General features: G+C 36.6%; 1 protein-coding gene across 10 annotated transcripts in view; it reads left to right on the top strand.

Moving 5' to 3' along the window:
* INPP4B (inositol polyphosphate-4-phosphatase type II B) overlaps positions 1 to 21173 on the top strand; it is a 779792-nt gene that overhangs the window by 369746 nt on the left and 388873 nt on the right. For all 10 annotated transcript variants that reach the window (XM_057546957.1, XM_028168300.2, XM_057546956.1 and 7 more), the window contains one exon: positions 7624 to 7689. The gene's annotated coding sequence lies outside the window, so the exon portion shown is untranslated. The remainder of the gene's footprint in view (positions 1 to 7623; positions 7690 to 21173) is intronic.

The following is a 21173-nucleotide window of genomic DNA, read 5'->3' as shown; positions in this document are numbered from 1 at the left end:
GGGTTGCTATGCAATGATTCCAAGGCATTGATATTGCATATCTAAGATGGGACCATAAGGAATTCTCAGATGTTGAAGATGCATTCAGGGAAAAAAGAGAAAGTTTCTGGAATAAATACATTTTGACTCAGTATTAAAGAAGAACTTTCTAATAGTCAAAGATATCAAGAGATAGAATGTCTGATTTTCTTCCTGAGAGAGGGAACTACTAAGCTCAGTATCACTGATTGTGATAACTTGGTCAGGGTGGGTGGGGTAGAGGTGATTCAGATGACAGATGGGTGATAGGACTACATGACATTTTCTCCACAGTGATCTTTGCAGTCCCTTTCTAGCTTGAGATTCTGAGATATGCATGTAAAATTTGTCATTTAAGGCTGTTAACTGCCGACAATATGTTAATTGGTCAGATTTTCTTCTTTTTCTTAACCCATCATCTTCCCTTTAATAAGTAATACATGCTTTTTCAAAATATTTGAGGATTCCTACAAAGTTGAAAAAAAGTGAAATTTCACTGTAGTTTTGTCATCTGTATAATCCAGTTTTGTAGCTGCAAACACAGAATAGACGCTAGCTAGCTTAAGAGAAAAGGAATTAATCTGAAAACATTAGGTAGGGCCGACTTTTCTATCAGGGACCCAGTAGGCACAGTGCCAGTGACTTACAGTGCTTTTATGGGCCCATGAAAATGTCTTAATTTCTTTTAAAATCTGAAGGAAAAAGAAGAATTTTTAGGTTGGAAGAATTTTTATTATATGATACTGTATCTATCTTTATACCAACATAGTCATAAACTATGATTATATATACATATATAAAGCGGTGTGTGTGTGTGTGTGTGTGTGTGTGATGGAGGAAAAGGCAGGTGGAGGCACAAGTGCACAGGACCCATTGTAGTCTTAAAGAACACTGGCTCGGGCTTAGAGGCTGCCCACTCAGGAGCTCTCAGCCCAGTCAAATACACATGAGCACTGACTGCTCCAGGACAAACCCCTGATTCCTGCCCCTGGCACAGGCTTCACTGCCCTCACGTGAGCCTGATGGTAGATCCTCTGCCCCCACTGCCTCTGAAGGCTGGCAGAGATGTCAGCTCCCAGATGGATTCAGTGAGGCATGTGCTGAAGACCTTCATGTGCCCAAAGTATAATTGATAACTCTAATTCGAAAAGATACATGAGCTCCGTGTTCCTCATTGCAGCACTATGTACAGTAGCCAAGACATGGAAGCAACCTAAGTGTCCATCAATAGACAAATGGATAAAGAAATGTGGTACATATATACAATGGAATATTACTCAGCCATAAAAAAGAATGCATTAAGGCCATTTACAGCAGCATGGATAGATATAGAGATCATCATACTAAGTGCAGTAAGCCAGACAGAGAAAGACAAATATCATATGATATCACTTATGTGTGGAATCTAAAATATGATACAAACGAACTTATTTACAAAACAGAAACAGACTCACAGGCATAGAGAACAGACTTGTGGTTGCCAAGGGGAGGGGAAGTGGGGGAGGGATGGATTGGGGGTTTTGGATTAACAGATACACACTGCTATATATAAAATAGATAAAAAAGGACCTACTGTTATAGCTCAGGAAACTATATTCAATATCTTATAATAAACTGTAATGTAAAAGAATATGAAAAATATATATATATAGTACATATTTGAATAACTCTGCTGTACACCAGAAACTAACACAACATTGTAAATTAACTATACTTCAATTTAAAATAAATAAATAAATAAATAGGTTGAAGCCTTGTACAAGGGTATGTCATCAGAAAAGCCTTGGTCACAGGCTTTCACGCTAGCATTCTCACCATGTATCTATCCATTCATGGATAATTTAGACTCTTCACATGTAAGGAAGACTGAGAAGTGGATTTTGGGCATCCGTCGTTGTGATGTGTAAACATGGAATGTGGAAATTTCCCAAATGTAGGAGAGGTGTTCCAAAGGTAGTGAACAGCCAAATCCACCACACGATAATTGCTGCCAATGCATTGAAATATTAGCATCTGGACTTTCTGGTGTGCATATGCTTTATTTTTGTTTAATAGTTCAAATAAAAGCTATGTCTGTGATTACTGAATATGTGTTATGTAATAGGTGCTATTAACACTATTTGAATTATCTAATTTGATTTTAATTAAAAAGAACAGCCTTTTAAATAGGCAATATTGTTACTACTCTTCCATTTTATAAATGAGGAAACTGAGACTTGAAGAGGCTAAGTAAGATGTTCGTGGAGCTACAGTTAATGAAGGTGGGATTTTATGCTGAGTCATACCTGCTATACTACACCTGTTATATGAGATATACAACTTTAAAACCTGCTTTTTACTTTTAATATTTTGGCATAAGCTTTTCTAAACCTGGATTCTAAATTCTTCTTTTTAATAGTGACATAGTATTACACCAAATTAATGTAACACAATATTTTCAAAGAGTCCTCTATATTTGAATATTTAGGCTATTTCTAGATTTGTCCTATTGTGGTAATTCTTTATGTATACACTTTTTTTTTTCTCTATTTGGGTTTACTTCCCTAGATAAAAACTCAGAATTAGAATTACTAGGTCAAAGGGTATGAAAACATATTTTTGAGACACCAGCCACACTTTTATTTATTTTAATGATGAAAAAACAAGCCTGTTAGCTCATCTGTTCAACATTCAGAACGTTTATTGCATGCCTCCTTTGGACTGGGCATGGTACCTGTAATACCATGATGAATATTTGATGGTCTTACCTAAAGGGTATTATGGTTCAGTGGGTGTTAAAATAGAGTGTGTCCGAAATGAGCATCTTGTATGAATTATATATGGTAAGAATGCTTCCTAGATTTTCTGCAACAAGGTAGGAATACTTTTAGAGTTCTTAGGGGTTATAGGAAAGTGGCATTCAAAGTAATTTCAAAATGGCAACAAGGATGAACGTTTTCTCTTCTTTGCCAGTTTGTTAGATGAAATATTATAGGTTGTTGTTTTAATGGTTATTTCCTTGAGTACTAATGAGGCTGAACATTTTTTCCATGTGTTCGTTAATGAGTTGTTTCTTCATTTTGAAGTACCCTTTGGTATTTTGGTATTTAGTATTTATATAAAACAGATTTTGGTGTATTGCATTTGTTGCGAACAATTTCACATCTGCTTTGCTTTTTAACTTTTTTTAAACTTAGGGAAATTTTTTACATAGTCCAATCTACCTGACATTTTCTTTCTAATTTCTTTTAGCACTTATATACTTCAGAAGTAGACTTGCCCTCTCCAAAGAGGCATGTAAATAATCAATTCCACTTTTATTCATTTCTTTATGTTACATTTCATTTGTATTTAAATCCATAATATAGCTGCAATTTATATCTATGTCTAATGGGATCTATTAGATTTTATTCTAAAAAGATAGGCAATTATCTCAACATTATTTATTGAACAGTTTCTTTCTCATTAATTGGTGGCGCTCATTTTGTCATACACTGAATTTAGATTCCCTTTCTATATGAATTCATAAAGTCCTATGCCCATTTGTCTCCATTTCTATCATAATGAAAATAGCTATTTTTTTCCCCATCAATCTTTCTGAGGGCAGGAGTTGTGTTTTCCCTTTAATAACTAGCATAGTGCTTGGCATATGACAGGCATTATATATATGTTGAATGAATGCATAAAATAGGATGTTTCTGGGATACCTATATTTTCCCACTATTCTGTATGTCAGTTTCTATGCCAGTTCTGCTCTATGTTAAATGTTGTGTCACAACAATATATTTTACCATTAGGTAGAACAAAGCATCTCATTAATATTTATATTCAGAATTTTCTTTATGATCTATACTTTTTTTGTTTTTATAAATTTATTTATTTTATTTATTTTTGTCTGTGTTGGGTCTTTGTTGCTGCGCGCGGGCTTTCTCTACTTGCGGCGAGCAGGGGCTACTCTGTTGCGGTGCTTGGGCTTCTTATTGCGGTGGCTTCTCTTCTTGTGGAACATGGGCTCTAGGTGCATGGGCTTCAGTAGTTGTGGCACGCAGGCTCAGAAGTTGTGGCTCGCGGGCTCTAGAGTGCAAGCTCAGTAGTTGCAGCACACAGCCTTAGTTGCTCCACGGCATGTGGGATATTCCTGGACCAGGGCTCGAACCTGTGTCCCCTGCGTTGGCAGGCGGATTCTTAACCACTGCACCACCAGGGAAGTCCCATGACTCTTTCGTCACATTAACTTTAGAAAGTTTTAACAGAATCTAAAATTATCCGTACTAGAATTTTGATTGGAATTATGCTAAAAATACAAATTAATTTGGGAAGAAGCAAAGATTATGTTATTCATAAGTACTTTATTGATTTTGTTGTTACTGCTGTAGTGTGTCAGGATTATTGATGCTATTGGGAGCTGCATTTATTTATTTAAAAAATTTTACTTTTTGTTTATTTACTTTTTGTTATTATATAGAAAAATTATTGTTACAAATTTATCTTGCATCCTGAAACTTTTCTTGAACCATTTTATTAATTCTTACAGAAAAATTTTTGTACGTTTTTAGTTGATGTGAAGATCTTCAACACTTGAGAATAATCTCATTGTCAGCTAAATTCTATTTTGTTTTTACAATAAGGGATGGAAATTGAAGAACAAAAGTAAGATTTAAAAAACCTGCTTTTGGAGATAGGATTAAATTTTTACATCTATTTTAGAGATAGATATTATAATAGATTCTGGATATATATATATATATATATATATATATATATATATATATAATGGGAAACAGGTTTTAACTGCTGGATCTTTCAGGGGACAAATATTTGAGTTTTTCAGAACTGATGAGGACCTCCTTATACAATTTCCTGACATACATGTTATTATCTCTTCCTGGTCTTTTCTAAACTCCACCCCGCTTAGCTCCTGCCTTTGGCATAATATCCCCAAACCTCTCATGGATGGGGGCTCTTGACCTGGAATCACCAGGCTGTCTGGGATCAACAACAAGGTATCTCAAGCCCAGCTTTCTTTCATGCGGCAACATGGAAAAGGCAAATATCCAGCTCTGACTTTGGCTATGTCCCCATCACACCAGGACTCCTGGGTAGAGGGAAAATGTGAGTTATGAGAGCCCCATTTAAGGTCACAAGAGAATGGATATAGGAAACAAAGAAGCATAAGGTGGAGCCCAATAGAGTCTATTCCATTTTTTAAATATTGCATATTTTATTCCTAATCAATAACGTTCAATTTAGTTGAACATCTAGAAGTTGTCTAAGAATAGAATTTTCTATTTTCTAAAGAAAACTTTTGTGTCCTAATTAAGGCAAATATTTTATTTGATCATTTATTGTGAAGGTAATGATAAGTGTTAAATAAGGCTTTTGTTTGCATTAACTCTGTGGGATATTTATTTAAGGCTACCAACACTTTGGTGGGTTTGGGTAAATATTGGTTCTTGCTACATGATGGGAGCTGACAAATAATAACACAATGGGGACAATACAAGCATGAAAGACCCAGGCTCACATAACACCGTTGATCCTTCTGCATCATAAAATTATTTCCTTTAGACTTGCACAGTTATCCAGTTTACATTCCATGTATTACATCATCACTGTGTCATGGGTTGACCTTCCTCTACATGCTTTACTTGTATTTTTGGAAGTTATTTTAAGGGCTTGTTTGGACGCTCTGAGACTACATTGGCCTCTGGATATCCACATTGCAAGATAGACTCATTACTTTTGCAGATGTCATGACACCTCAAAATATCAAGAGATGTGCAGTCTGTTTTGGTGATAGGAACAAGACACTCTAATCCACTATGAGTACAACAGAGTCCAATGCTTAGTTTGGGGTGGATTAAAAAAGATAAGATAATGAATTACAGTTTTGTTCAAGTGTTAGAATAAGCCTAATGAATAAAGCTACTTCAGACACCTAATGATGAACTAGACCAAAGTGTTTTTTGCAGAGTCTACCTGAAAAAAGCTTAACATAGCAAACTTATGACTTTTTTACATAACTGGCATATTATTTTTATCTGTTGTGTTTAGAAATCAGTGGATGGTTTACATTTTCTTTAGTAGCAACTGATTAGTCTCATACTTTCTCCTATTATGAAACTATTTTTTCCAACACTTAAAGGCAACTCTGGATCTATCAGACTCAAAAATTATAAATCTTCAGAAAAATTGTGATAAGGTGTTTTTTTCCTCCAAATTAAATAAAACCTGGTGTTTGATTTAAAGCTGACTGTAGTTTTCATCCTCCTGTATTAAAAACCATGTAGATTGGGAAGAAATATATGAGAATGTGAGTGAGAAAATCTTACGTCACATCTGCATTGTTGACATGACTGGAAGAAAGTTTTGAATTAAGTACAGCAGTTAAAGAACAAGTTGAACCCAATAAAAGTTATTGCTCTCTTTTTGACAGATAAAATGAAATCTTGGTAATTGATAGTATATTTACAATTTGAAAATTATCATTCCTGATAATAAAATAGGAAAAAGAACCAAGTGGCACTTTTGGATACATCTGTTGAATGATACATAATAAATATTTTGATAAGCCACATGTCATAGTTGTAAAATGCCCAAACCAGATCACTGGGTTCAAATTTAAATAGTGACACTTAAACTAGCTGTGGAATTCTGAGTTGCCTCACCTTTCTTTGCCAATTCCCCTGTCTATAAATGTGGGTAATAATAGTACCTACCTCATAGGGTGGTTTTGTTGGGGGTCACCAAGGCCACCCTGAGTGTCAACGATTTGCTAGAAGGGTTCCCAAGATTCAGAAAAGCTGTTATACTCACAGTCATGGATTCTTACAGTGAAAGGATACAGATTAGAATCAGCAAAGGGAAAGGACACATGAGGCAAAGTCCAGCTGCCACCTTCCAGATGTCCCTTCCCAGTGGAGTCACATGGGGGTGCCCTTAATTCTCTCCACAACAGTGTGTGACATCATGTGTGGAGCGTGGTCAACCAGAGAAGCTCAACTGAGCTCTGGTCCCTAGAATTTGATTAGGTGTCAGTCACAGAAGCCTGCAGCACCAGATGACTGACCTCAGCTATTCAGACCTCAGCCTCCCCTCCTCCAAGCAAAAACAGGTGTTCACCATGAATGTATCTGATCCACTTGGAACAGCAGAAGCCTCTAACATATACACAAACTCTCTTATCAGTCAGACTGTTCGAAGAGCTCAGAGGTTATCTTCCAGGAACTGGCCTAAGGCCAATTCTGAAGGAGGGCCTTTCTTTGGAATGTGTAGCATTTGAGGAACTTATGCCTGCTGAGCTAACCCTTGCCTGCCCGGTGGTTATGAGGAATAAATGAGTTAATCAATTAACTTAGAATAGTGCCTGGCTCATGTAAGCAAATAAATAATGGTCAGCTAGAGTTCCTTCTTGTGGACCTCTATGAGCTGAACGAAGCAGATTAGTTTGGAATACAAACAAGAAATCGCTATATTCCGTGGATCTTGTGATCATGACATAAGTCCTCAAGTTTGGGATAATGGGCATTACGAGCAAATTAAATATTTTAGCGAGCAGTGTTTTAAAAACGAGGAGTTCCCAGTGAAACACCAAATCCTCACGTTTTGTCTTTTTGTTCTTTACAGAGCTCTGAAATCAGCAAGGCAGTAATCAAAGAGCAGAACTGTTTGAGGAATCCAACAAGAAAGCAGGTACAAGAGTGGTTCTCAATAATTAACCCATAATATTCATTTAGATTGATGATTAAGTCAAACTTACAGGCCCTATTATTAAAAATATTTTCCAGAAAAGCCAGCTTGGTGTCTTAGAATGTGTGTGACTGAATATTGCAGATGGCTGACGATATCCTAAAGAGGAGCTGATTTCTATGTATACTTTACATCAATTCTGAAGGTTTCAGTTAGGCCAGGCCTAGGTAGACATGTAAAGGAATGAACTAATTATTATTACTTATTATTAAATCAACACATATTCATTAAAGGCCTGCTATATGGCAAACACTCATCTATGAGGTATTGGTGATTTTATAGACTTGGACAAAACAGGCATGGTCCAGTCCCACCCTCATGGTGCTTACAATCCAGTGAAAGTGACATGAAATAAATAAGCAATATCAATATGTGAATAAAAATTGTGATAAATGCTATGAAGAGAAATTGCAGAGTTCTGTAGGAGAAAATATTGGGAAATAAGGGAGGAATCTACTGTAGACGGACTAGACAGAGGTGTTTCTTTGGAAGATGATGTTTCAACTAAGAGCTGAAGTGTAAGGAAAAGAGTCCCAGGCAGATGGAACAGCAGTGAATAAAGAACGTAACTGAAAAAAAAGAATAAAGTGGCTGTAGCAAAGTCACAGAGGTGGAGACAAGGATAAGATGAAGCTGGGTTGAAAATGGGATGAACATGAATATGGTAACCGGCCCAGTCCCATAGGGCCTTAATGGCTCGGGTAAAGTGTCTTCAGACCAGCTCTGCTTGGCCACTTTCTGCCCTTGGCATTTCTGTGCTATGTCATTTGTTGTTCTCTGCTGGTCCCTTGAATATAGAAGCTTTCAAATCTGCCACCCAACCCTACGCTTCTACATCTCCTGCCAAAGTACAGTGTAAAGGGCTTATGACTGTGCAAAGAGGTTCTCAATGTGTCCAAATACTAGTTCCATAATATGTTCTGTATAAAATGGTTTGGGGTCAAGAAGGTTTGAAAATTTCTGAATACTGTACCACTCTCAGGAGATTTAAATACACATTAACATGTTATAGTTTCTGGGAAGTTCTGTAGTACAAACAGATGTATATGTGTTTTGTGTGTGTGTGCACCGTTATTGAACTTAATATTTAACCAGTATTTCCAGGTTTACATTAGAAAATGTTTCAGAATTTTCTCTCTTAGAAATATGTATTTTAAGGGGTTCCTTATACTCCTGAGGCTGGCCTGCATTTAGGTCACTTGACCTATTTTATGGCTATGCACATTAAATTATGTTTGATAATTTTCTAGAATCTGGATAATTCAAGCCAGAAGAAAAAATTAATAAATAAATGTTTGCTTCAGTGGTTTAGCTTTTTAAGGCAGAAGATTTTTCTTGACCTGAATTATATGGTTAACTGCTTTAAATCCTGATTATACTTTGCATGTGAAAATACTGCCTTAAGTACCAGTAAGGAGCACTGGAGTTAGAGCTTACTAAGTAATTTTCAGTGTTAGTGTTAGTAATATTTGTTTTCTTAAATCAAACAAAGGAAAACCACAAAAAATACTGCCTGCCTCTTAGCTGCTCTGAATCTTATGCTTATTCTTCTTGATTTGTAAAATTCACCTAAGTTTTAAAAGTCTGAAAGTGACGAAGATGACTTGGGGTAGTGCCTACTTTAGCACCTAAAGAAATGATTTGATTTCATATAAAATGTGGAGATTGTCTATTTGCAGCAATAAAAGTTTCAAGGACTCAGAGCGTGAGAGTTAAACTAAGACTATCCCAGAAGAGAGGTTCTCAGCATCTGGGTTGGAAAGGATGTTGACTTTTTTAGATCAATTCAGTATCTCTCAATTCAGTTAACTATTATTAAAAATAAGAAAAAAATCATGAAAAATTCCCTAGTATTTCATAACTTAGAAAAAAAGCCTTGTTTCATCCCCAGAAAGACAAGAGACATCTGTCCCATAATTACTACTCCTGCCATTTGCTTTGTACTAGAGATGTGTCTCAAATTTGGAAGCTAATTAGAAATCTTAATTGAAAATGGCTTAAAAAAAAAAGGAAAAGAAAGTAAAATGATCAACATGAAAACATAAAAGTAGGGAGGAAAATAGAAATGGTAATATTACAGCCAGATTGAATAATCACCTATCTTAAAATGAGTTGGTGCCTGGGGAACATATTTTGTGGCATGAAATGGAACTTTACTGTTTCCTCTTTCAGGAGGAATTTTCTCAACCAAATGACAAGTCTTTTAATTTCTATAAATTGTAATTTTCAGGGACTAGATTTTGCTCAGTGTAAAAACAATAGTTTTAACGTTTTGAAGCTGAAGTTAAATCCCAGCTCCCTAACTTGTTCCCTGTTTGACCCTGGACAAATTTTCCAACTGTTCTCAATCTCCATTTACCCATCTTTAAAGTGAAATTTTAAAATCCTGTTTTGCAATGTGGTTTCTTTCTTATTTGTCTCTTGACTTATCCACTGACTAGATATATTCAGTTCTAGAAAGAAAGGAAAGAAGAGAAAAAGTCAGAAGGAAACAAAGCTAAATTTGAGAATATATATAAATGTCTAGCACAGAATACCAATACCATACATTCAGAAAGTGCTTGTTGATTCTGTGCCTTGGAGGCAAAGATTGGAAGGCAGATTCATTAATCCTTTTCCTTAAGCTATTTTTCTTTCTGGTGGGTATTTTGGATTCTGTCGTCCAGATTGTAAATCCCACTTAAAGGTATTAGTGACATATATTATTTCTGAATTACAGTACTTTGCATGCTAGTTAGGCATGACAGTTGCTCAATTCATATTTGTTTAATTTGAGTGAGGCTGTGAACTAACAGGGCAGGAAGTAGGTAACCCAGACTGTCCTATCTTCTGGCTTACAAACACCATGTCTAACATCTGAAGCAGAAGTGGTTATGCCTCCCTGTGAATGATTTCATTCAATGATAGTGTACCCACTTCCTGCTGCTGTTCCGTGCACTCTCCTCCCATCAGACTAGCTCATTTCCTGTTATTTATGCATATTGTACATTTGTGGCTTTAGGTCTTTGCTTGCACTGCCTCCACTTTCAATATTTTCTTCCTTGTTTTCTTTCATTCTCCCTCCCTTCTCCCCCCTGGCTTCCTTTTATCTATACCCATCTTTTTGATGTACATATCTCTTAAAGTCTGACCAAATATCACCTCTCCCATGAAGCAGTCACAGGTATCTGCTGAGATAATTCTCTTACCTCCTTCGATTTTTGTTTTGTTTTGTTTGTTTTGTGTTCAAGCACCGTTCCTTGTTCCCTGTCTAGAAAGTGACCCTGAACACAGAGCCAATGAGATCCCAGCCACATAGTATGTTAATGGCTCTTTACTTCCATCCTCCACTCCATTTTGTTACCCTTTTACCAAAAATCTCATCAAAGGAGTAGCCCACTGGCAGTGTTTGCTGCTTGCTTGCACACTGGTGTCTGGGTTACTGGTGGTATGAATTTTTGCCATTGAACACCAGGCTGCAGTCACATCAGTTGTCTGAGCCTGGTTGGCTTTCTGAATCTCTCCTTAGTTTTGGCTGCTGTGTACCTTGCAGTCAGGAGCCTGGCTCTGTACCCAGTGGTCGAGGTGCCCTGATTCCCAGGACACCTGCCTGCATCTATTTCCCCGTGTCCTTACCTTACTCTGGGTATCCTTCCTTGATTTATGACTTGGATACATATGTGATGCTGAGAATTGCCCCTCCACAGAAGCCCTTTCTACTGCTTCCTTATCCCCCACCCCAAACTCAAGGATGCCCCTATTTATTGAGGCCCATTCATATCAAACTTAAGTTTATCACTTAAGTCTTGATAATTTGGACTCTTGGCGCCTATAAGTCAATATTTGTTTCCCAGTTTATTCTTCTTACTCCTTTGGAATGGATTTCTTTTTGCTTCCATTTATGTCTCTGCATTCCTCCTGATTGAATGGTTATTATCCAAGCATTCCAATTGTACCTCTCTAAGGCCATCTTCCACTTGTCTAGCCATGTTAATAGTAAATAGTATTAAAATTGATAATGCTAGTAATATTTATTGACCACACGCTATATTTTCTAATATCTTCTTTTGTTTCACTGTTTTAAAATTTGCACACAGTAAAATTCATAGTTTTTGGTGTACAGTTCTAGAATTTTTGACAAATGTAAGCAGTCATATACTCACTCCACAATCAAGATACAGAACAGTTACATCACCTATAATCTTCTCTTTTCTACACCTTTATGGTCAACCTCTCCTGCTCACTTCTAACCATTAGAAACCACTGAACTGTTTTCTGTTTCTATAATTTGCCTTTTCCAGAATGCCGTGTAAATTGAATCATACAGAATGGAGCACTCTGAGTCTGGCTTCCTTCACTTACAATAATGTGCTTAAGATTCACCGAGTTTTGTGGGTATCAGTGATTTATTCCTTTCTATTGCTGAGTAATATTCCATTGTATGGATTTGCTTTGGTGTGATTATCCATTTATTTTGATTTTGAGTTTTTAGTTTTAAAAAAACATGTTTTTCTGTGATCATGTTTTATTTCTCTTAAGTAAATAATCAGGAGCAAGATTGCTGGGTCATATGGTATGACCCAGGTTATGATTAACTTTATAAGAAACTGCCAGACTTTTTTCCAAAGTGGTTGTACTATTTTGCCTTCCCACCAGCAATGGACAAGAATTTCAGGTGGTCCACATCCTTGTCAGAGATTGATATTGACAATTTTAAAAATGTTTAATTATACCATTCTAGTAGGCACATAATAATAGCTTATTAGAGTTTTAATTTGTATTTTCCTAATGATATATAGATCAGTTTAGAAAATATCGATATCTTAACAATAATGAGCCTTTCAATCCATGAACATTGTATATATCTTCATTTGATTTTATCTTATTTTCTTTTATCAATGTTTTATAGATTTATAGCATACAGATTCTGTACATATTTTGTTTGATTTATTTCTAAATGTTTTTATGTTTTTTGGTACTATAATAAATGGTACTTTAAAAAACTTTATTTTTCCATTTTTCATTGGCAGTTTATAGACAACTGATTTTTGTATATTGCCCTTATATTGTGCAACTTTGATGAACTGATTATTTCTAGCTTTTTTGGTAGATATTTTTGGTTATTTTCTACATAGGTAATCGTGTTGTCTGCAAAGAGACAATATTAGTTGTTCCTTTCCAATCTGTATGTCTTGTATGTTTTTCTTGCCTTGTTGCATTGGTCATGACCTCCAGTATGATACTGAAGAGGAAAGATGAGAGTGGAAATTCTTACCTTATTCCTGACCTTAGCAGCAAAGTACTGAATCTTTTATTATCCAGTTATGATGATAGCTGTGGCATTTTTGTAGATGGCCATTATCAAGATAAAGTACTTCCATTCTATTCCTAAATTGAGAGGGTCTTTTTGTTTGTTTGTTTGTTTTTAATTTTCTGGATAAGAGTTTTTATTTTCTGTACATTGAATTTTGTCAGTTATTTTTTCTGCATCTTTGAGATGATCATATGTTTTCATTTTTTATTCTGTTGATATAGTGAATTACATTGAGAGATTTTTGAATGTTGAACTAATTTTTCATTCCTAGATAAACCCCTCTGTATACTGGTTTATTCTAGAATAAATCCCTCTTATATACTTTTGAATTAGATTTGCTATAGCTAAGGTTTTGTTGATAATTTTTTTGTGAGTCTAAGTTCATGAGAGATATTGGTCTTTTTTTTTTTTTCCTTACAGTGTCTTTGATTTTGCATTAGGTTAATGCTGGCCTCATAAAATGAGTTGGAAATTATTCCCCACTTTTGGTTTTCTCAAAGAGTTTGTGTAGATTTTTGTTATTTGTTCTTCAAATTTTTAGTACCATTCATCAGGAAAGTCATCTAGCCTGGAGTTTTATTTGCAGTTTTTAAATATGAATTCAAGTTTTGTAATAGGTACAGAGCTATTCAGGTTATACATTTCTGCTTGAGTGAGATTTGGTAGTTTTTGTTCAAGAAAGTGTTCAATTTTATCTAAGTTACACCTTTTTTTTAAATTGAAATGTAGTTTATTGGTAATTTATAGCTTCTCTCTTTTTTCTTGGTCAATCTGGCTAGAAGTATATCAATTTTATTTATCTTTGCGAAGAAACAGCCTTTGGATTTATTGATTTTTCTCAATTGTTTTAATTTTCAATCTCATTGATTTTGCTTTTATTTATATTATTCTCTTCCTTCTGCTTGCTTTGAGTTTAATGCACTCATTCTAGTTTTCTAAGATGGCAGCTTAAATCATAGATTTGAGACTTTTCTAATAGTTGCTTACTAAATTTCTGTAAGCACTACTTTAGTTGTTGCATTTGACAAATTTTGATATTATTTTTTACTTTCATAATTCAAATTATTTTCTAATTACTTTTGTGATGTCCTCTTTGGCCCAGTGGTTATATAGGAATGTGTTGCCTATTTCCCAAATATTTGTATTTTCAGATTTTTTTCTGTAATTAAATTCTAGTTTAATACTGTTATGTTCTGAAAACATGCTTATATGATTTAAATTCTTTTAAACCTGTCACAGTTTTATGGCCCATGTCAAAAAAATAAGGACTGCCTTCAGGTCAAAACTATAAGAAAACAGAGGGGAAATGAAAGCTTCACCCTCATGTGGTTTAATTCTTCAAGTTATAGCTCCTTCTTACAATTTTCCTGCTTTTGTTTATTTATCAAAATGCTCAGGTACCTTGCTTTTTGTATCTACTTCTGATCAGCGGGACATATAGTATTCAGTTGCTTTGGTCCATTTCTGCTAGAAATGGAATACCTAAAAGTTTTGCATATGTTAATTTATTTACTTTTCTCCACAATTTGTTAGACAGGTATTACCATTTCACCAGTTTATGATGAGGTAACTAAGGAATAATACGGTTGAGTTAATTGCCCAAGGTCTCAAAGTGTCAGAGCCTAGGTAGTCTGCGTCCATAATAGCTCTCTTCACCACTTTGCTACAATGTCATTGATGCTAAATTACTGTAATAGGGATTCAGATATGCATGCTAGACTAAAATAGAGTTAAATTATAAAAGATTCCAGAACACAGCAGCAAGAAATAGTCAAACAAAGACAGACTTATTAACTTGCCAGACAAAGGAAAAACAACTGGTGAAGAAATTCCCAGAGTAGTTCACTAAAGAGAAAAGACCCAGGGAGTATTAAGTGCTACAATGTTACGGGGTGGGAGATAGAGGGGTGTGGGGAGTAGAGGGGTGGAGAAAGAGGGAGAGAAGCATGCAGAGGTGTATGTTATGTTGGTTATGCTATTTAAGGATTGAAAATTATTACTTTGGCAAAGACAGAATATAAAAGGAAATTTTTCTATTTACAACATTACATTCTGTATAGTAGATGCTCAATAAATACATGTCACATGAACTAATGATTATGGTATTTCCTTTCCTTACTTTTCCTTACATGTGGGATCAAAACAGTCCTAAAAGTTGGAGAACTTCATCCTGAGATTGAGAAGATGGGGAAGGAAAATGTTTTATTCAGTATTCAGGCATAAATTAATGACATACTTTTCACATAAAATCTGAGCTTAAATACCATACTGCCTCAGTAATAATCCTTCATTTACTCCAGCTAATCACAGAAGATTAGCCCATGTTATAGAGGAATTCATTAAATTAATCCATGATTTTTTTAGTTGCATGAGAGGCACCAGAGAAACTCTAAATGAATTTGCGGGTGGAACAATTGCTTGGAACTTCACTACTCAGCCTTGTTCTTTTTGTAGATATTCTTCCCAATTCAAGTTTAGCAATTAAATTTTCTTTCTTTTTCTTTTTAAAATTTTTGAGTACCTATGTTTGCTCTTACTGTGGTGCAGTTTTATTGAGTAAATATTTTAGGTAGAATGTGTGATTGTGTACACACTTGTGTGTAAAGAAACTGCTTGCAGTGAAAGAATTCAGACTCATCATCTGCAGTATGAATGAGAAAACTTAGTTATGTCATATTATATTCTTTGTAGATAACCTCAGGCCCTCTATGAATGTCTCTGGAGAGTTAAAGTGAAATTACAATCATCACGAATACACATTTATTCTTGCCTGTCATAAGAAAAAGCAGAAGATAAAATTTTAATTAAATTCATTATCTGTCTTACTTTGAAATTTCAGATTTCAAAAGAAAACGAGCAATTAATCATCAGAAACTATAGCTAATTCAGTCAATACTAATTTGAACCTGAAATGTATCCTCATAAAGAATTCAGTCGGTTCTGTGAGTGACCTTCTGATGTCTATATTAGAAATGGCCTGCGGATATAGCCGACGCTTCAGTTTTAGTTTTGCTTGAGCAGGTGGTATTTAACTGGCCTTGGGTGTACATGTGTGACAGTGTTCATAAGGATTTTGAAACTTTCTTGTTTATTATTTGTTTGTTTGTTTGTTTCAAATTTAATGTTTTACTGGAAGGTGAATGGATAATCCCTATCAGTTATAAAAGCAAAATTAGAGGATTCTAGGATTGTGATGGAGATACAGGAGTATATTGAAAAATTGTCCAAAATTCTGAGAAGCTAGATATTTTTGTGCAATAACTCCAGCATGATCTTTGTTTTCCAGTTTTTGAGATCACAATTTGGAAAGCCCCCTATAATTTCAGCTGTTGGGCTCCTGGGGTAGGATTTCAGTAGAAGCTAGAAAATCCGTATCTTCCGTAGAAGGATGGGTGGCCATGGCAGACGTATTCGAAGCTTCCATAACCAGAGCCATACCCATAGTCTCTGAAGTCACATCCATAGCCCAATCTGCAGAAGCTGCCACATCCAAAGCCATTACCAAAGCCCAGGCCACCAAAGCCAACATAGCTGAAGCCCAGGCCTCCGTAATAGTTCCTGTAATGGCTCATGGTGTCAGGGGTGGTGACTTTGGTTTGCTGTTGAAGACAAGATCCTGAGTATGACTATCAGCATGTGTAGAGGGATGCTTATATACCCTGGTCAGAGCATGTGATAAATCACGTGTATACCTTCCTTTCATGTCATTTTTTTCATTACACATACTTTGCACAGCTCATTCATTTGTTGTCCCCTGACACAGGGAGAGGGCCTCACACTCATTAAAATATTTGAGATGACTTTGTTGCCTAGTTAGGGTGTTCTTTAAACGTTATTGCATCACTTTATCAAATCATCACTTTGCACCCTTTAAATATACACAATTACATTTGTCAATTATACCTCAAGAAAGCTGGTGAAAAATGTTATTGCATCATTTTGTAAGAGGAAATGCCATTGCCACAGCAGCGTTTCCTCGGAGTCCTCTTTAGTACAGGTGAGAAGAGAATCAACCTCCATCCAAATTAAGATTCTCTCTGTACATCTCTGCTTCTTGAGATAGGCTTGAGATGGGCTGCTAGGAGCCATTACATTTAGAATACGCAGCTGCCGAATAAAAGTATCAGGAAAAAAGCCCTGTCATCTTAAGTGTGGACAGTAGACTCCTGTCCTTTACTTAGTTTTCAGATGAAGAGAAGGCCATTTAAAAATACCCAAGCATCAGGTGAATTGCCATAAAACCCTCTTGTACCATTTTTTAAACCTGTGCTGTGTGATAGCAATTAAAAAAACAAAAAACAAAACAGTGTATTTGGGGCTCGAGACCAGTTTTACAAGTTTTTATTAAGTAAGCAAAAATACAATGCGTCACATGAAGTATTTATAGAAAAAAATTTCCATGAAATTACAATCTTTTCTGGAACATTCAATGAAAGTTCCTATCCTTTGGATGACATGTGAGAAGCAACCAGGAGTGTCACACTGTGAACAAAAGGGTAAAAGCCCACCTTAGAACAAAAGACCTTCTCGCTGATCCCAGTGTGGCCACCTAGCGCATGGAGTTTTTCTGTCCCATCTCTGGGTCTCAGTGTGCTCACCTCTTGAATGAAGTGACCCCTAGTTTCCTTAAGTCTCTTCAATTCTATATTCTGTTAGAACATTTTATCTCAGTGTTTAAAGAGTGCTGATAGGTAGACATAGGTAACACACCTCTTGTGAAGAGATGACTGAGATTAAATCAAACAGGTTTTCACATCTTTACTTTGTAATTCTTCAGGTTGCTGTTATTTTTATAACTGACACGGAACACAGTCTAACAAGTCAGACGGCTGACCCGCTGTATTCCCAAAGCTGGTCCAACTGCTCCCCCTTAGGACATCTGATCATTGTTGGAAACTTTAAATTCTGGGGCAGATCTGCTGCAGTGCTGAGGTGTGCTGAGTTCTTGGGATTAAGGGTACCTCGTCACAGGGATTGACAGAGCCTGCCTTTCTGACTTTATATACAGTGGAGACCCACGTTGCTCTTATACTAATTTGAAACAAATGAGCGACAGACTGACCTCTGGTTGACAACGAGCCAAGGACATAGTCCCTTTGACTATGCTTGCTGAACTGAGTTCTCTGTATTGTGTATTGCTTTGTGTTCTGTCCTTCTGAACATCAAGATTTTGCTAGTTTCAGTGACCATTTAATACTCATTGTAATTTGGGATTATTTCTTGACTGGGATTGTGATCTCTGAAAGACAGCTCTGCAATTTAAAAAAACAAATGAAGAAAATATTACCCCTTTGTTAAGTAACCAGAATAATGGATCCAGAGAGTTGGATGTGTTCAATCATTTGGTTCTATTTTAAAATTTCAATTATTTTGAATTTTTGGTCTTGATTATTTTTTCATGCTGACTTGACCACTGAAAGTATATTTACATCAGGATCAAGTAAAAGAACCAGAGATTAGTATGTTTCAATCAGACAGGATGTTATAAATAGAATTATGAAAACATCTATCATGACCTGGTCTTCTCTTTCCTGGGGCTTCTGGTACTTAGGCATTAGATGCTATATTGATAGGCTATAGGTTTTCCAAAGGTTTTTATGTTTAAGAAAGAGAATAATCTAAATAAAAGACAGTATAAGTAAAATAAATGTCTCCTAGACTCCCTCCTTCCTCTCTACCCTTCTGCCCTAATTTTTTTCTTAAGGGATAATAAAAGGTTGAAAATTTTTGCATGGTAAAATTAAAAAGTAGTAGCAGGTAGAGTAGGGCTCTAGAATCAGAAACTCAAGTTCATATCCTGTTTCTCCAATTATTAAATGGGCCCTGGAATAAATTATTCTTAAGCTTCCATTCTTCACCAGTAAACCTGGAGTTACGTCTTAAATTTGTTATGAAAATTAATATAATGCCTATAAAGTGATGCCACAGAGCATGACACATAATATGTGTTCAGAAAGGGCACATAACTACTCAGAAAATCATAGCTGCTATTGACTAAAGTGAATTTCTAAAGCAGTGATGAAGATAGAAGCCTTTGAAGAATGCGGGTGGATATTAGCAGATTATCCGTTGATTTGATGTTCACAGGAGAAAAGGAAAGTGTAATATGCTGGTCAATTGTATTTTATTGAAATGGTTCTCTTGTTTCTACCCTCTCTCTTCCTGTTTCCATGTGTCACAAGCAACCACTGTGTGCCCTAAAACCCCCAATCTCCAGACATTTTCAGTGAATTGTTGAACTCTAGGTGATCATGCTTTTGATGACATTATGACACTAGTTCTTAATGTGAGCTGCCATCTTACTGTCCTTGCCAACCTCCAACACTTTTTGAAGTGTGGCATGCAGTGGCCTGGCTCTGTTTAGGCCCAGAGGTACCCTGGTCTGACCCTGCCAAGAATCGAGTGTACTGCCAAGAGTCAGGCAGCAGAGTGGAGGCTGGAGAGAGCAAAGAGAAAAGGGAGTACAAGCGGGGGACTGAATCTAGGGTGGGTCAGACCTCGTCACTGACAAGACTCCATCTCAAAGAGGCCAGCTAATAATAGGTGTGGATGGGAGGGTAAGTGGGTATCAAGGGTCCCAGGCAGATAACCCAGATTGTAAAATCCTGGAGAGATAGAAGCACTGGAGGTAGGACATGAGCCAATCACTGGAGAGACTGAAGCCCATGTCAGGACCCATGACAGCTCCTGGCATCAGTCTAGAAAGTCTGGTTAAGTGACATAGGCCTTTAGCCCCTATTGACTTTTTATCTGAGGGAACTCCCTATTCATCTCTCCCAGTTTATGAGCCTGGAATCTGGGTGGTCTTCTTTGCCTTAAAGTCATGCTTTTCAAGCTTGAATGTGCATAGGAATCATCTGTGCCACAATGTGAATTCACTTTAGTAGATCTGGGGTCTGGCTTAAGGTTCTGTGTTTCTAACAAGCTTCCAGGTGATGCAGGTACCACTGGTCCAGGAACCACGTTTTGAGTGGTAAAGCCTTAAAAGAATATGGCTGTTTGGTTTTGCTTAATCCACGTCTTCTATTTCATATCCGTGCTCCTTCCTCGTGGTAAAATTGAGGAGGACATAGCTGACTGAGTCCCCAAAGCTGGACTTCTGATCAAAGTGGAGCTCTAACAACTCTCATCTTTATTCTACTTGTGACAAAGCGTGTCCTCACCAAATTTAATATTAGTAGTGAGACCATACTGATGGCCTGGAGCATTCAATTGTCTCCTGACACAGTTGGTTTTCCTGGGCTGAATCATTGCCCCTGAACGTTCATCCATTGCTGGCTCATATCCTCTGTCTGGTCAGGGCCCTCATGAGAAGCCAGGAGGGACTTTGACCTTAAATACGTGCCTGAATTTTTTAGGTAAAATATTTGCCAATCTATGCCATTTTTTTCCAAGGAAACATTTTTTCCTGAAATCTTATTTTTAATTCTGCTATTACTTTTGAATGATATAACGTAAGAATAAATCCCTGTTACTGAGAATAGGGGCCTGGTTGAAAAACTGTGAATATAATTTTCCTGCAGTGATGGTAGTCTTCAAAGTACTTGACATTTCCCATGAGGGGAAAGGAGCTGAGAAGGCAGAGGTGAATCCCATCTGGATCACATTCCTGATTTTACCTCTTCTTAGCGTCATATAGCATTCGGCTGATCCTTAGAAGATCAGCCCATGCACACACCATGTTGCAAATTCCAGATGTTTAGAAGGTTTTAAAGGGATTTGGCATTGTGAATTATATCTGGTTTATCAGAATGAAGTCCTGGCTCCAGAAGTTTTGAAACACTGACATGAAGTGAGCAGTTTAGTAGCTTAGCTACTGAAAGGCTATACCATCGGCATAATGGAGACTTTATGTTTCTTCTTGAAATGGCTAGGAAATAATAATTCATTCAACACTTCATATCAGAGCAATGTTTGGAAACCTAAATGAAAATCATAGGTATACAGTGTCGTCAAGCCTCCAGTACTCCCTGCCTGGACCTCAGCTGGAACAGGCCAGGAAGCATCTTTAACCAGAGGTCCACTGAGAACCCAAGAATGGGGCTTCCCTGGTGGCGCAGTGGTTGAGAGTCTGCCTGCCAATGCAGGGGACACGGGTTCGAGCCCTGGTCTGGGAAGATCCCACATGCCGCGG

This window comes from Balaenoptera acutorostrata, chromosome 5 (assembly GCF_949987535.1).
Source record: "Balaenoptera acutorostrata chromosome 5, mBalAcu1.1, whole genome shotgun sequence".
Lineage (NCBI taxonomy): Eukaryota > Metazoa > Chordata > Mammalia > Artiodactyla > Balaenopteridae > Balaenoptera > Balaenoptera acutorostrata.
The sequence above is the reverse complement of the archived record's forward strand: the minus strand, read 5'-3'. Positions and strand labels throughout refer to the sequence as shown.